Raw genomic sequence first — 6560 nt, 5'->3', positions numbered from 1 at the left:
CGTGTTGGTAAACTAACAAACTCCAACTTTTGAGATAAAACAATGACAGTTATTAAAGAAAGTTAACTTTGATATTAAAAGTATTTCATGTGTACTTTGCCTGCATGTCACGTTAAGCAGGAGGAAACAATGAGCCTGTTTTAACCAAATAAAATTAAGATGTCCTGACACTTGCACGACTTTGATCAGCTCACTTGCACGCACATCATGGTGACAATCCCATCCGCTGTGTTCCCAGCTGGACACCGTGCATTGTTCCACTGGCTGCCACGCGTTGTGTGCTGGACGCTGCGTACAGAAAATCATTATTTTGTAGCGGATTAATCATTTACTGTCCGAGCTGGCTGTTGAAAATGCCTCTAATTGCTTCTGGAATCACAGAGGAGCGCTCCAGCTGTTGCTTTTCTCGCACGCATTTAATGAGGTGGAGAACATATTTGGACCCGTCTAAAAAGGTAATTATTTGTAATGTTTATATTGTAATGGCTTAGTAAAACAGTTGCATGTTCATCCCTTCTTATGAGCAGCTGTAAAATTATGTTTATGACAGATTTAACATCTCGTTATAATCGGTCAGATGAGCTGTGCTATGATGCGGTGCACTGACGCAATCACTCGCACTCACGCAGTGTTTTTGAACTGTTTGCATAATGTTCACGTAAAGTTCATGTAATTAATGCATGATGGAGATTTTGAACATTTCAAAATTTTCATTGCACACGTGCACAAAGCCGCGCACAGTTTACAACGAGTTTGAAAAGAGTTTACTCTCGTGCACGGCAGAGTGTGTGCAAGTGTTTAGCTCATAGTCGTGCAAGTGCCGGGGGGGGGGGGCTTTAACCCGTGCACTGTGGCTGCACTGATCGCCTGATTTTCTTACTGCTATTTAGAAAAATCCAATGCTTCTGTTCTGATGTTGTTTAAACCATGCAAAAAAGTGTCGAAAGACAAAGACATCTAACCCAGTGTGATTAATCGCGATTTTAAAAAAATTTGTCATTGTTTAAAATGAAATAAATGATAATAACAACAAATTGTTTGCATGATGGTAACACACCAACAGAAACATCCAACAGAGTGAAAATACCCCACCCGTCTCATTGGTAAATCCATTTATTAAGCTCAGGGTCTGAGGCTTCGAGCTGGTCAGGGGTTTTGAATGCCACATTGATGGACGCCACAGCCCGCACTTTTCACAGCTGCGTATGATGTAATCATGCAACATGCTGCACATACCCGGAACCCATAAAAATTGCGTTGAAAGCTCCGTTTTGTGAAAAATATTGATTATACATGAAAGTCTGGAATAGATGTGGTGGTTCAATTTTCAGCCTGGCTGAAATCATCTCAGAATAGGCGGGACCTGTCGGGACAATGACATTCAGAGGCAGATCAAATGGTCTGGAACACTGATAACCATTGTAACAGGGGTAGACTCACACAGAAAAGAAAAATCCCTTCTGCATTGTGAACCTACCTATGTAATGTGTATCTGAATATAGGTGAGCCCCATTAACTCGTGCTAGGTGGCCACGAGTTATCTGAAACTGCATGTTAATTAAGTTGACCAAAATAAAAAAAGAAAAAAAGAAAGAGCTTACTTTGCCGTATTATAATGGTTTTGACAATTTGAAGTGTGATTCTTTCCTGGATGGTGATGATTTCTTCATCTGGAGTGGATTCAGGATGTTTTTTTTCCTCCCCCGGCTGCTGCAGGTGAGTGATGAGGGGTTTGTCAGTGTGGACGATTCTGGATGATTAATTCTTCATCTGGAGTGGGTTCGGCTGCCTGTAGGTCAACATTGAGGGCTTTGTTGTGTGGTGGGTGCGTGTATAAATTGTGGCCCAATGTGAATGGGCAATAAGGATCTAAAGAGTTGCACCCAAAAACTTTGAATCATCAGGAATCTTCCACACAGAATCATGCACAAAATGGACTTTTATACGTAGTCTAAATGTTTGTGGTCCACAACATGACCGCAAGTAAAGCTGAATCGCGACTTACACGTGCATGAGTTAACGGGGCTCACCTGTATTGCATCATATAGACAACTGTGCACCTGGCTTTAGACCAGGTTTTTGGTGGTTTATGATGTAGTTGCTTTCTGCCTCCTGATGATAGTAATGCTTCAACACCACACCTGATTTTAAAACCAACACACCCATGTGTGGGCAGATGGGCACAAGTATACTCACGGTTTAGAATGTGTGGGCACTGCCCATGAAAAAGACAACCAACAACGTGCTGCACGGTGCACTACTTTACAGTGGCTGTTAGACGTGTATATAACTGGTGCTCAAGTGCTCGTGCGTGCTACAAATACATGTTGTGTAGCATAAAACACAAAGGGATGCGCTTCTTAGGAGGAAAAGCACCTCCCATGTTTTCCGCTGCATATCATTTATTTTTAGCACACAGGCACCTGAGCACGAGTTATGTGCACACCTGAATATAGTTTAAAACATCATTTCAGCAAATAAAACCAGATGACTAAAGATTTGCCAGAGAAGACACAGACCTTTTCACACAAGGGAAAGATTAATTTGGGATTACAAAATGTCCATCGCTAGCCGCAAGACAGAAGGCTAACAAGGAAATGTCTACATCACACTGACCAAGTTACATTTGGGAATAAGAGAGCCAAAGGTTTCATTTGAGCCAGCGTTCAAAAATTTGTAGTGTCCTTTACATGTGGCAGAGCTAAACGTTGCCCCTGGCAGAGCTACAGCACATCGTGTTCTTTGTGAGGTAAGAGACATTTGTCTCAATGACACAGAGTTTACAGATCAAGAGGTTTTTCCGAAGGACCACTGCCCTGCAGATTAGGAATCTTCCCGTGCTGCTTAACATCACAAGGATAATACCCAACGTGACATCAGCCAGCTTCAGGTTACTGTGGCTGCTAGCGGGTGAAAAACATCGTACCATGTGGGGGAAAGCCAGTGAACAACAGATCCTCCAGCACAGTAACGTATAAGACCTCGAAGAATGGCTGACGTGAATTCACACATAAATCTATATATTTACAAAACAGCTACAGAATACTGGAGAATGTGTATTCTGGGAACAGAGATGACTTTACGGGAATAGAATTCATTGTATTTTATGGAAGAATTGGGCATTAAAGCCGCCTCGCTCTCCCTGTTGTCATAGCAACAGTTTAAAAGTCCTGGGGTGGATGAGCGGCCGGTGAGACTGGCACAATAATGCAGAGAACATTTACCCACCTTACAGATATTTACCGATACTGACATGTGATACATTCTACACACCGTTTAGCATCTACATGCATAGAAACACAAATCAGTGGCGAACACGAAGCAAAGTCATGGCAACCTTTTCATATTTCATATTTGTGGCTGATAGCGTTGCCAGCGAGATAACAGCCAGGTGGCCTGTGAGCTTCTCCAGCTGACTCACAGTCGCTTTTCTAATCGTGCTATTCTGAGAAGCATTTCCGTCTTTCCTCTGATACAACATTTAGAGCAATCGTGCTGCGACGAAATCGACTCTGTGCACCCGTGCTGATAGTGGATGTCATGTGATGTAGTCATCCTCGTGATTGGATCCAAAGCTCCCTGTGTCGCGCCCTGTGTTCAGACCGAGCCTGGCTGTGGCTGGTAACCATGGCGACAGCTGGTCTGGTTACCTGCTCAGTCGGGGATGGAGGGATGCACAGCGAGCTTGTGACTCCACAGCGCGGATTACTGTCCGCGGATAGAGGGAGGCCGCATGGGGGAGGGGGACCTCACACAAAGACCACACTGTTCTCCACACCTCCACCCGCGGCTGCACCAGCCAAACGAGATCGAAAACACGAGGTAGCCGACTCGAGTAACTCAATATTACCACTTAACTTTCCAAAGACAGCCATTAGAAGAACTTGCTATCAGTCTCAAAAGTTCTGCAAATAAATTGAGCACTATCCTCACTGCTCCTGATGGGAATCCTGATGGCACACATTTACCGTAAGATGTTCACAGTATTGCGGCTGTCTCTGTGATGTACGACTTGACAATGTATGGCATCAAAAGTACACTTTGTTAAACTTTGACCAGTGAGTGAACAGTACAGAGGAGTCAACGCGTGTCATAACATGTCTAATTTATGAGATGTGCAGCAACACATTTGTTTCCTGATGATACAAAAAAACAGCAACAACAGCAAAAACTGCAGAGGGAAATGCCAGCGCTTGAAATTCACAAGACGTGCCGCTAGTGTAATCCAGCCCCATTCTCACTTTCACCGATGTACATCCAGGAAGGTCTATAACGATGACAAACCAGCGTGTGAAGATCAGAATTCCCCATAAGTGTAATCTAGCATGTGGCTTGATGATGTAACCTGTTGGACTTGTACAATGTGACATGTACAAAAACAACCATAGCACACACACACATCAAAGCTTTGGCGCATTCTTGTCGCTTCTGGAAAACATCTCTGTCATGTCACAACATGCACAACAATGTTACGGGCTTCACAGAAATATAAGGGATTATCAAAGTATGTCAAATTTCCTGATAGAAAAAAAGGACTTTTTTAACATCTTGAAAATCCAACAATGTTTAAAACAAGACCACGGCACAATAATGAAATATTCCAGTTCGTCACTCTCCCATATCTTCAAAGATTTTCAAAGATATCCTAAGGTTTCAAAATATGACCTTCCTGGACGTATATCTAAGAAACTCAGAACATGGCTTTAAGGTAATGACATGGCTAATGCTAGCTATTGTTAGCAATGGAAGCAAAGAAGTGCTCAGAGTGCCGCTCTCATTGGACCGACATCTCTGCTATTATGGAATTGTGGGATAGCTCGCGCCCACAGATTGAGCTAGTCGGACTACTTTCACCACCCTGCTTAGCATGACGCTCTCGTTGCAGCGACAACACACAGAATGTGTCTCTTCCCAGATAGCTCTCTTTCAGTGCAGCTTCTTGTTCTGACTTTAACACAAAGTTAACACCCAAGTCTTTCATCACCAACTGTAAATGTTAATCAAACCATTCCAATCGTATCTTTCTTAACTCTTCCGCATCAAACTCCATCGTGTCAATGTTTACAATGTGATCGAGCGATAACAGGTGAAGTTGCTCCTAAACTTTAAGTTTCTTAAATATTTATTACGGCCACTCTTAAAACTTCAGTTATCTTTATAATTTTATTACTGGTAAATTTTAGAATTAATGTAGATAAGATATACTCATTATCAATTATCTGGGAACTACTTTTTGCGCAGAAATTCATCAAGCATGTTGGCCGCGGGCGCGTACTCACACAGAATACTCAGAAACTGGAGAGTTGTTTGGCCATAACGAGAGCGTCCACTTTTAGCTTCCAATAAGCTAAGCTAGTGGCGCTCGTGAGAGTGTGGCAGAAGTACTGTAGCCGTAAAGATCCACAGTTAGCATAGCGCTAGACCTCAATAATGTCGGCACACTTAAACCGAGATGCTTTGGGTTTATAGTCTTATCAATTATATACACATATTACAGCACAGCATAACCATCAAGGAAAATATGTTTGAATAAGTTGGCGTAAGGTTTCTGCTCATTAGGCTTACTAATTTGCTACACGTTCTTTGCAGATCCACGCACCTTGCCCTAACTTCAAGGCCCCCTTCGGTCTTTATTTGCACACTGAGTTATTATTGAGCGACTGTTTTGCACACAGAGAAGTAATTAATTTTTGACTAATGATGTGCCAGTTGCTTGACAACAGCAATTACATCTTAATGAGTGAAAAGCTTAATGTCAAATGATTGAGATGCAGCTGGATTGATGCTAAATAGCTTTTAAGCCCTTTGAAGAAGCCAATTGTGGCAACATATGCTGGTTTAAATACACATTTTCATCTTCTGTTATGTCTTGTATGGTGTAATTTATGTGCGAGCACTGAAGAATACGAGAGTGAGTTATGTCTTTTATAAATCGTATTTAAAATGTGAAACTCTGTTGGTGTTGTGGTGGTGTGGTGGTTTGGCTGAGAGTACTTCAGCTTCATTTTTTTCCTGAGTTTCCACTCTGAAACTACACTTTCACTCAGCGTGGAATCCACAGTGGCACAAACGGCTTTAAGTTTCCCGTCAGAAATAGGGCAGTGCATTCCGGAGTCACATCAGCGGGATTAGCTGTTACGATGGAGCGAGGCTGGCGGTGGTGGTGGCCAGATCTGGAAAGCCTGTTGCTATGGAAACTACTCAAACAGCCAGAAGGAGCTGTAGACAGTCAGCTGATTTCCTTTGGATCAATCTGTACAAACACTATCTTTGTTTCTTTATTTATTTCCCTTTTAGTGTAATGAAGTGAAAGCTGCCACCATTTTGAGTGCACTCTGAGCCACAGAACGCTGCAGTTCTACACAAACTATATGTTTCAGCCAGGAGGAATTAAAAACTCTTGTATGTTGCCCCTAAATGATTCGGGAGAGACTGCTTCATTACACCACACCACCTCTCTGCCAGGCATAAAACTGAGCAGGTCACAGATAATGTTAGTTTTACTTTCACTTTAGTCTCCAAGACTACCAAAGAAAAAAGCTGATGAATCAGCTGTTTCA

The sequence above is a fragment of the Thalassophryne amazonica genome, chromosome 13 (genome assembly GCF_902500255.1).
Source record: "Thalassophryne amazonica chromosome 13, fThaAma1.1, whole genome shotgun sequence".
Taxonomy (NCBI): domain Eukaryota; kingdom Metazoa; phylum Chordata; class Actinopteri; order Batrachoidiformes; family Batrachoididae; genus Thalassophryne; species Thalassophryne amazonica.
This window is presented reverse-complemented; position numbering follows the sequence as displayed.